Source organism: Filicampus tigris, chromosome 3, assembly GCF_054856515.1.
Source record: "Filicampus tigris isolate MCC_2025a chromosome 3, RoL_Ftig_1.0, whole genome shotgun sequence".
NCBI classification, from domain to species: domain Eukaryota; kingdom Metazoa; phylum Chordata; class Actinopteri; order Syngnathiformes; family Syngnathidae; genus Filicampus; species Filicampus tigris.
In genome coordinates, this window is record NC_141219.1 from 28,431,170 (window position 1) to 28,441,326 (window position 10,157).

The 10,157-nt window shown below is 38.5% G+C and overlaps 1 long non-coding RNA gene across 1 annotated transcript; it reads right to left on the minus strand.

Annotated features, from left to right (window-relative positions):
- Nucleotides 1–6,075: 6,075 nt before the first annotated feature.
- LOC147150528 (uncharacterized) lies at nucleotides 6,076–7,219 on the minus strand. The gene is made up of 2 exons (XR_015086226.1): nucleotides 6,944–7,219; nucleotides 6,076–6,726 (listed from the first exon to the last, which is right to left on the minus strand). It is a non-coding gene; the product is annotated as an uncharacterized LOC147150528 (long non-coding RNA).
- Between the last annotated feature and the right edge of the window lie 2,938 nt (nucleotides 7,220–10,157).

Genomic DNA, 10,157 nt, shown 5'->3' on the forward strand with positions numbered 1-10,157 from the left:
TTTCGTGTGTATGTAATGTGAAATACCGCGTACAAAGGTGTTTTGCCTGTAGGTAACATCAAATACTGCGTACAAAAGCATGTTTTGTGCGTTCAAGAATGTGTACAAAACAGACTGGCTGTTTTTAAGATTAATTTAAATTTCATAACGCACCAAAAAATAACTCAGTTAACTCACTTTTATTCACATCCTCATTGGAGAAATCCAAAATAATTTGCACACTTTGCACAGCCAAATTCAAATACCATATTAGGCTAGGTTCACAGCGCAGGCAAATGCGACGCAGATTGGATTTTTTTGCCCAAATGTGGTCCTAGATCGGATACGTATCCGATCTTTTCCAACGCGTTCGCGGTCTGAACGGCCAGGTCGCATATATCCGGCATTGACCTCATCCAGAGCCCAAGATGCGGAGGGAAAGTACTGGCAGCAGGGGGTCGAATCTGCAAAGTTGTTTTGAGTTTCACTATTAATTTAATATTTTACTTTATTTAATCCCACTTGAAACATGAAGCATAAACATTTATGGCGATTGTAGTAATTCAGCCACGGCTCTCAGATAGAGTGATTTTTTACGCACATTTAGGACGTGACGTCATCGTTAGTGATGTCTCTATGAAGTGAGATATTAAAGACTCGCCTCATAATTTCCCCCAAATACTGCATTTATTTCTACCTGCTACCTAATCGCTTGACTGTATAAATGCGCCGACACGCTGGACCTCATTTACTTCTGCAAACACAACGTCCAGTGTGACGTCATTTCTTCTTCTGCGCGTACGGGCCACTTTGACGACGCATGCGTCCATACAGCAGACAAGACCGAGGTCGCATTTATAATGTAATATGAACGCTTACACAAAAAAAATCTGATTTTTTCAAAATAATCCGAATTGGGCATTAAGACCTGCAGTGTGAACCTAGCCTCAGTTGTACATTGGTGTATCGTTCAACTGTTGTATTCTAGAAAAGATTCGTATTCTAGATCAAAGAAAGCGATTAGAAAAGTCTTTGAATATAAATATACCTTTATTTTTTTCCACATTAATTCCAAGATTTTACTCAAGTAAATAACGGTTCCAAGCTTCGTAAAAAATTGTATTTGAAAAATACGATTAGTCGCAATCAATTATGGAAAATCTTTGCGATTAATTAGTATAAAAATATTAAACGCTTGACAGCACTAATATATATGAGCCATTCTACCGAATTGGTTGAAATTGCTGTCCCACAATGAAAATGAAAATTTAAAAAACAATGAAGTGTTCAGACCTGGCATATTTAGTAATATCTTGTTATGATCGATTTGACCACAAGGCATTAATTGAGATACTATTAAACTGAATGTATAAAAAGTAATCTTTTATATGTCACTTCCGATTGGGAGGTGGCTGTCCCGATCTCTAACTCCTAAATTTCAATTCATGAAAAAAAATGTAGAAGATTTTTGGCAATTTAAAAAATACCTTACTTTAATAGAACACTTTGGTTGCTTTTAAATTGTATGGCGAAAGATTTTGTAGATTTTTTTCAAATTAGACGTTTTTACGTAAAAAAAACCTGTCCCAACTTTTCATGTCACTACTGAAACGCAAAGAGTATTTGTCTGTAGGCAGGGCTTAGTTTTAGCCACATCCACAGAAATTTCACCAGTAAGAGACATTACCTTCATGTTCATCACTGGGCACATGGCGAGTAATTAGTTGGCAGCATTATTAAGTTATGTGCCCTCCAAAGTCTGAAAATCCGCATGTGGTTTTAAGGACCGTCACTACCGAACACCTCGTTTCGGCAATAAAATGAGCACTTTTGATTTTAATGCTAAATGTACTGTTTTCTATCTCTGTACACATGCTTAAAACTGTCTGTGCCTAGCATTGTTGAGTATTGTCAACAACTATCATAAAACGTCATTCCCGAAACCATTATGTCACTACCGAAACGTTTCGGTAGTGACATAATGGTTTCGGTAGTGACAATATGATGTTTCTTTTTGAATAAAGTAAGTTTTAAATAATATAATACATGGATACATATGTCACACATAGATCTTTCTGATTTTAACAATACTATATTCCATATTCTATCAAAATTTGAAGGGAAAAATAAACCTAAACCGGTCGCTACAGAAACATACAGATAGGTTTCGGTTGTGACATAATGGTTTCCGTAGTGACAATATGATGTTTCTTTTTGAATAAAGTAAGTTTTAAATAATATAATACATAGATACAAATGTCATACATAGATCTCTCTGATTTTAACAATATATTATTTCATATTTTATCTTAATTTGAAGGGGAAAACACCAAAATGCCAAAAAGCCTAGCAGAGACAGAGTACAGGCGAAGGGTTAGAATGACCCAGTGAAATCCAAAGAATATTTGATAAAGGAAAGAGAAAGAAATAAGAGATGGAAGGAAGAAGGAAAGCTGAAGTCTACCAATGAAGTATCCAGCAGAGAGCAAAGGAAAGTCAGAAGAGCATGGAGGAAAAGACAAGACCACCTGATGTCTCTCAAAAAACAGAGAGAGAAACGTACAAACAGGGAAATGTATGTTACAAAAATGTTTGTCATTCCAATTAATTAATTTTCATTTGGAAGGTGAAACCAGTTTTTCAATGATGAAGAGCCCTGTGATGGACAGGTGAGCGGTCCAGCGTGTTGTAACAATACAGCACATAAACAACCAGTCATAACAGACGGACTTCTACGTAGTTTTACTTTAAAAGTTGCTCGACGGCTCATTGGAGAAATCCAAAATAATTAGCACTCTTTGAAATGCCAAATTCAAATACCATATTACTTGTACGTCTTTGATGTATTGTTCAACTCTTGTGTTTTGTACAATACAACTTTTTTATAGCGCATTTCATAACAGCTACAGCTGTAACAAAGCACTTTACATTACAACAACAAAACAGCAGTATTATAACAAGTGAACGCAAAAAATTAAAACATAAAATACTATATACGCTCCACCATGGCTCTTGTGCGATTGTAGGCAGGGACCACAGTCTGGCTAATCTGTGCCCAGGATGGAACGTTGTCATGGGGCTCCAGCATGTTTAAAAGAACATTCGAAGCCCGGTTCCTCAGTCCGGTAAAGTTAGAAACTGATTGGCACATTCGGAGTTGTCGTTTATTTTTGATTGTGCTTGCTATTTGTTGATGGTAAATGCTTTTCCGCATGTCGCAACTGTGCACAAAATACAGTGCCCAATGCATCACTTCCTTCAGGTTCGAACTGCCATAAAAAACTCCTCTTCCTCCAATAGGTAGAAAATCATTCCACTGGATTCTTCTTCCAGGTGGGCCATACTATCAGCATACAAAGTTTGGACTGATTTTAATGTACAGTTTAATAAATTAGAGGCAAAGTCTGCACAAAACACAGTACATGCAATAGACAAATCATCATTTCCCTCAAGTTTGAACTGCCATAAAAACCATTCCTCTAATAAAAAGAAAATCATTCCAGTGGATTCTTCTTCTTTAAGAGGAATACTATCATCATGTCAAATCTGGACTGATTTTACTGTATAGATTTTTCAAAAATTAGAGGCAAAATCTGCACAAAACACAGTACAAACAGTACAAAAAATCATCATTTCCCTCAGGTTTGGACTGCCATAAAAAACATTCTTCCAATAAGTAGAAAATCATTCCAGTGGGTTCTTCTTAGTGGGGGCCCATAATATGAGCATGCCAAGTTTGGACTGATTTTACTGTACAGTTTTTTTTTAATTAGAGGCAAAGTCTGCAAAAATACAGTACGTGCAGTAGAGAAATCATCATTTCCCTCAAGTTTAAACTGCCATAAAAAGCCATTCCTCCAATAAGTAGAAAATCATTCCAGTGGGATCTTCTTTCTGAGGGCCCATACTATCAGCATGCCAAGTTTGGACTGATTTTACTGTACTGGAATGATTTTCTACTTATTGGAGGAATGTTTTTTATGGCAGTCCAAACCTGAAGGAAATGATATTTGTACTGTTTGTAGTGTGTTTTGTGCAGACTTTGTCTCTAATTAAAAAAAAAAACTGTACAGTAAAATCAGTCCAAACTTGGCATGCTGATAGTATGGGCCCTCAAGAAGAAGAACCCACTGGAATCATTTTCTACCTATTGGAGGAATGTTTTTTATGGCAGTTCAAAGGTTAGGGAAATGATGATTTCTCTACTGCATGTACTGGATTTTTGCAGACTTTGTCTCTAATTTTAAAAAAAAAAGCTGTGCAGTAAAATCAGTCCAACCTTGGCATGCTGATAGTATGGGCCCTCGGGAAGAAGAATCCACTGGAATGATTTTCTAGTTATTGGAGGAATGTTTTTTATGGCAGTCCAAACTTGAGGGAAATGACTTTTGTACTGTTTGTACTGTGTTTTGTGCAGACTTTGCCGCCAAGTTTTGAAAAAACTATACAGTAAAATCAGTCCAAACTTGACATGATGATAGTATTCCTCTTCAGGAAGAATAATCCACTGGAATGGTTTTGTACCTATTGGAGGAATTATTTTTATGGCAGTCCAAACCTGAGGGAAATTATGATTTTTGTTTGTACTGTATTTTGTGCAGACTTTGCCTCTAATTTTTGAAAAAAATGTCGGCAGACATGCACGGCTGTGTCCCCCTTAGGGTTGGGCACCGAAACCCCGGATTCGAGTGGAATCAGTTCCATCATTCCGGTTCACCCAGAACCGTTCAGATTTTAGAATGTCGGTGCTAAGTTTCGATTCCTAGTTAGCCGTGCGGAAGAGCTACGAACAAAGTACAACCGGTTAAAAAAAAATGTGTGCGCGCATGGCACGCAGCCTCGGGCTCCTTCCGCCGAAGATGCGTAGCAATAGCACGTTAGCTCGCCCCCACTGGCGCTCAGCTTCTCGGCCCGCTTCGTCCCGGCCGGCAAGCGTGGGCAGCGGCGGCGACTCTGGGCGGGCCAATTCCCACAGATCTCCACAACTGCGCGGCACCGCGGTGGCAGCAGTCGCCTTTCACAGGGTCGGTCATCCTGCCTGGCTGGCTCATTCGGCCGACGCCTAGCCATCGAATGACGCGATGCGGCTCATGAACCAAAGTCAGAATCGGCTAAGTACGTCTAATTGCAACATTGAACCAACAAGTTCAACACACAAATGCACATATCCAGCTAATATTTAGCTTAGATCATACGTAGCTGCAGCATATATATATAAATACTGTACCTTCATACAGATACATCCTATGGTTACATAGACTGCTTGGATTAACTAGACTTTCCTTCCTTGCGTTTAAAATGCAGCGTTGTGTTTGTCATATATATTTTCTCTCTAAAGCAAGACAAGATTAGCCAATCAAATGGTGTTCAGTACCATGCTTTCAGTAACAGCTGAAAGTGTATGTGTGTGTGTTTGAAAACGGCTGAGGAGCTGTTTGCGTGAGTTGAGAATGCCTTGTTTCAACTAGTGGGCTAGCATGGAGCATATTAAAAAATAATATGTTTGGGTTGACTTCGCTTTAATAAAGTATTTGCATAAGAAAATCAATTCTCTTATTCATGTTAAGGGTATTACAATTCAAGAAAATAATGGGACATAAAAATCAAGGGATTTTTTTACAATAAATAAAATATGCGATCAATTACGAGTTTACTATGAAAAAATGCGATTAACTACGATTAAAAATTTGTATCACTTGACAGCACTAAAATATATATATATAGATAGATAGATAGATAGATATATATATATAGATAGATTGATATATATAGATATATTTTAGGGCTAAAAATAATTGATCGTAATTAATTGCAATTCGAACTATCTCCAAAATATGCCATATTTTTATGTAAATTGTTGTTGGAATGGAAAGATAAAAGACACAAGACCGATATGTAGAACCCTCCCACTTCGAGCGGGGCCTGGGTTCTGCTTTAACTAAGTGGCGCTGTCACCTGAATTGATAAACCTTTAAATGTTGCGTTTAATTACTGTTGGCGGTGCCTCCATTAACTGTGGAAGTAGTTGGAATATCTTCCTTTTATACTTTCTTATGTATTTCTTTTTTGGTATTTGGTTGCAATCCTGTGGATTAGTTAAAATGGCCATGACATAGGCATTTAATGAAAATACAAAGGTAAAAATAACACGTAAAATATCACAACATGGGAAAAGGAAGAAAACAATGTAGTCTATCGGCTCAAAGTCTTGAATTTCTTGTGAAATTTACAGAAATTACTATATGCTCAAAGCACCCAATCCACTGAATTATGAAATGTCCAATACAACAATTAGTCAACCCTAAGTATGGTAACAAGCACAAATATATCAAATAACAAAGAAAATGTGGGCCCACACTCACTCACACACACTCAAGGTACTAGTACCACAGTCCAACACACGTTGCAGGCCTGATGCTCGTCGTGCACAAATAATATGGATTGCGTACTCACAGTTCCGGTGAGAGATGGGTGTAGAACTCCACAGAGGGGAAAGAGGGTAAAAGAGAATTCTGAAGAGTAGCCAAGAAAAGACTAGCAAATAGAGTATCAAATAAGAGAGTATTGGATAATGGTGTTATCTAAAAGAGGCAGAGATGAGGGGGTCGCGCTCCACTCAGCATGAACGGAGAATGCGAGCCACGGCGCGAAGAACCAGTCCTCAGTCCAAGCCAGTAGCAGGAAACAGGCTCTCCTGACGTCCAGCAGAGTGTGTCCCTGACTGCTCACAAACGACCACGACTGCTCCTGAATTAACAGGACAGTACTGAGCTACAAATCCATATACTATTTCGTGCGGAACTAGCGGGATGTTGTATCTCAACTCCTTATCATTAGAAGCTAAATCCAACTAACGACACAGTTGTAGCTAGGCTAATCGCTAATCGCGATTTGCTAAAATGCTCATATAAACCAAACGGACAGTAATAGTTTATTTTTACCATAAACAGACAAGTTTAATTACCTCTTAGGCATCCGGTGAGTACAAACATCCAGTGAAAACGGGTAGTTTATCCCGATGTTATGTACAAAAAGGCTCCAAATATCTGATGACACAGCTGCACTCCAGCGTGTGCTCAAAACACTCACAATTCATGCGAGTAGGTAGCGTCAGTTGGAGTCACGCCCCTCGATCTCAAAGTAATTAACATTTGACATGGCGGCACGGTGAACGACTGGTTAGCACGTCCGCCTCACAGTTCACAGGTCGTGGGTTCGATCCCGGCTCCGGCCAGCGTGTGTGGAGTTTGCATGTTCTCCCCGTGCCTGCGTGGCTTTTCTCCGGGTACTCCGGTTTCCTCCCACATTCCAAAAATATGCATGGTAAGTTGATTGGACTCTCTAAATTGCCCCTAGGTGTGATTGTGAGTGCGGATGGTTGTCTTTGTGTGCCCTGCGATTGGCTGGCAACCAATTCAGGGTGTCCCCCGCCTACTGCCCGAAGACAGCTGGGATAGGCTCCAGCACGCCCCGCGACCCTTGTGAGGAGAAGCGGTATCGATAATGGATTGATGAATAAATTTGACATTAAACAATAACAATACAGAATTAGGATGAATGACAGTTTGTATAAAAGTTGGGCTGTAAACGTTTCCTCAAAGTGAACATTATGCAAGTCAAAGTATTTATTTGTAATAACTAATATTTTTGTTATTTATATATCATCTTTCCTGAATGCTTTGGCCCAGTATCCACTGGGTTACAGATATATGCATTCAACATACCGGTACTGTTCATATGTAATGTAGTTTGTATTACAGCAACAAATCCTCGAGATGTAAATTAAAATGTTCAAATTAAAATTATTAACATTCTTTCAGTAGTAGAAGGTATTTTCTATTAACTGCAAAAACAAATACGCAAAAGGGCTTCAGAACAGTGACAGAAATGTTTCAAATTTGTGCAAACAAAGTGTGTGTCTGTGTAATGTACACATTTATATGTGGCCCTTGTAATATTCTTAGAGTTTATGTTTTCCAAGTGATCCTGAAGTGCACACGAACTTGATTGGCTCATATGTTATGCTAGGTGGTATCAGCACGTCGTGTGTTCCTTCTTTAAACTGACTTTATTAACACAAAATAAGACAGCCCTCTTCTCTACTCATCCTCAGTTGCTGAGGCAAACCAATGTATTCACATTTCTGAGATTTAAAGCTGCCCTCTTTTTTCGAAATCCTTCTTTATACTCCCGCGGGCGACATGGATCCGCTCTACTGCTCACTGTCCACTTCTGAGTGAGTGGAATTATGCATCGGCGGTCATTCTGCGCAGTGTTAAATGCGTCAAATATTTTGAATTACAAAATTTAATTACTGCCCATTAACACGGTAAATTTGACAGCACTAATTATAATGCTACTTCAAAAGCACATTTATCTGTTAATTTAATGTCATTATATTTGCCTTATGTTGTAATGTGTTTATATGCTTAAAAAAAAAAAAAAAAAAAAAGGCCAAATTTTGACGATTTCAAAAAAGCTAATATCAGCCTGAGCTTATCAAATACACCAGACTATTATAGGGGACATTAATGTCCTTCTCAAACTAAAAAACTTTTTTGTCGTTCACGACTGTCGCGCTGTCAGACTACCAGATAAATATCATTCTGTGTCTTGGACCGGGTGAGATGTCACACTACGAGTCAGTCACAGAGGGGAGAAAAAAAATAGACTATGATGTTCCTGAATGGTGGGGGGAGGGCACTATGGACTGTCTATTCCCCCAATAGAACTTGAGGTAACAAACTTGTATAATGACTCCATGTTGTCTTTCAACCCCAAAAAATACAAAAATAAATACATGTACACAAATCAGTAATGCTGCCATCAAGACAGTACATATATATATTTTAGGGATAGACCGATTATAGGCTGGGCCGATTATCGGGGCTGATATTTGGCATTTTGTCGATTTTGTCGGCATCGGCCTTTTAAGGCCGATAAATTAAAAACTGCTTTATTCGTGCTTGCTGCAGCATGCTTCTCTCTCTCTTGGCGACTGGCCCTGACTCCATCGGCAGATTGGCCCGCCCAAAGCACCATCTGAATGGTTCCTTGTGCATTGCTTAACAGCCAATCAGCGTAAAACTGCGTGCTTGCTCCTTGCTCGCTCTCTCTCTCTGTCTCCTGGACGATCTAGGCACATACACGACGGGAGTCGGCGAGGAAGTAGTTCAAGGTAATGCAATAGACTTCGCCTAAATTTTTGTAAATGTCAGTCTACTATAACTCACTTGTAACATTACTATGAGCTCTTCTGTGTCATATAAACACAAGGGGCAGTTCTGCTCGCCACAGTAAGCTGCCTTGCGGCTCAAGCTAACCACTCCCCCAGTGTCGCAACAGTTAATTTGCTTTGTGAATGACATAACTCCTACAAGAAGTTGCTGATAATATCAAGAAATGGTGATAAAAGTAAGACATGAGTGAGGGCCTGTGTGTGCGTGTCTGTGTGTAAGTGTGTGCCACGTAATGAAAAGCTAAACTCAACTTTATCTATAGACCACTTTAAAACAACCACCACTGCAAGTGCTGTACATGGTGCAAAAATTGACGGCAAAGTACTGCATGTGAAAGTCCGGTCTTGGGAACATGCTTTTTCTGGCTAGTAGCTGCGTTGACGATTCACTTTTATCTTTTTGAACTTTAAAACAAAGATGTGTGAAGGATAAACATTTCAGTTATAGTGGATTTTTAGAAAACTATTTACTGTAAGGAGATGTTTGTTTTCATTGAACTATAAGACATGCAGCTGAGCCCGGGAGCTCCCTGCACCTTTTTGTGAGACTTAAAACAAAGTGGTCTATTTTTTAAGATCTAGAAAAGCTTTAACATCTTGTACATCACTAAAGTTGTTTAATAAACATGGGATTTAGGCATTTAAACTAAGTCAAGTGTTGGTGTTTTTATTTTTCATAAATTTGACACCATTTTACCCCTTTTCTCTACAAATAAATATTGGCTTCAAATATTGGTTATTGGCCCCCTTGACTACTAATAATCGTTATCGGCCCTGAAAAAAGCATATTAGTCTATCCCTAATGTATATATATATATATATATATATATATATATATGTACATTAGGGATAGACTAATATGCTTTTTATATATAGATAGATAGATAGATAGATAGATAGATAGATAGATAGATAGATAGATAGATAGATAGATAGATAG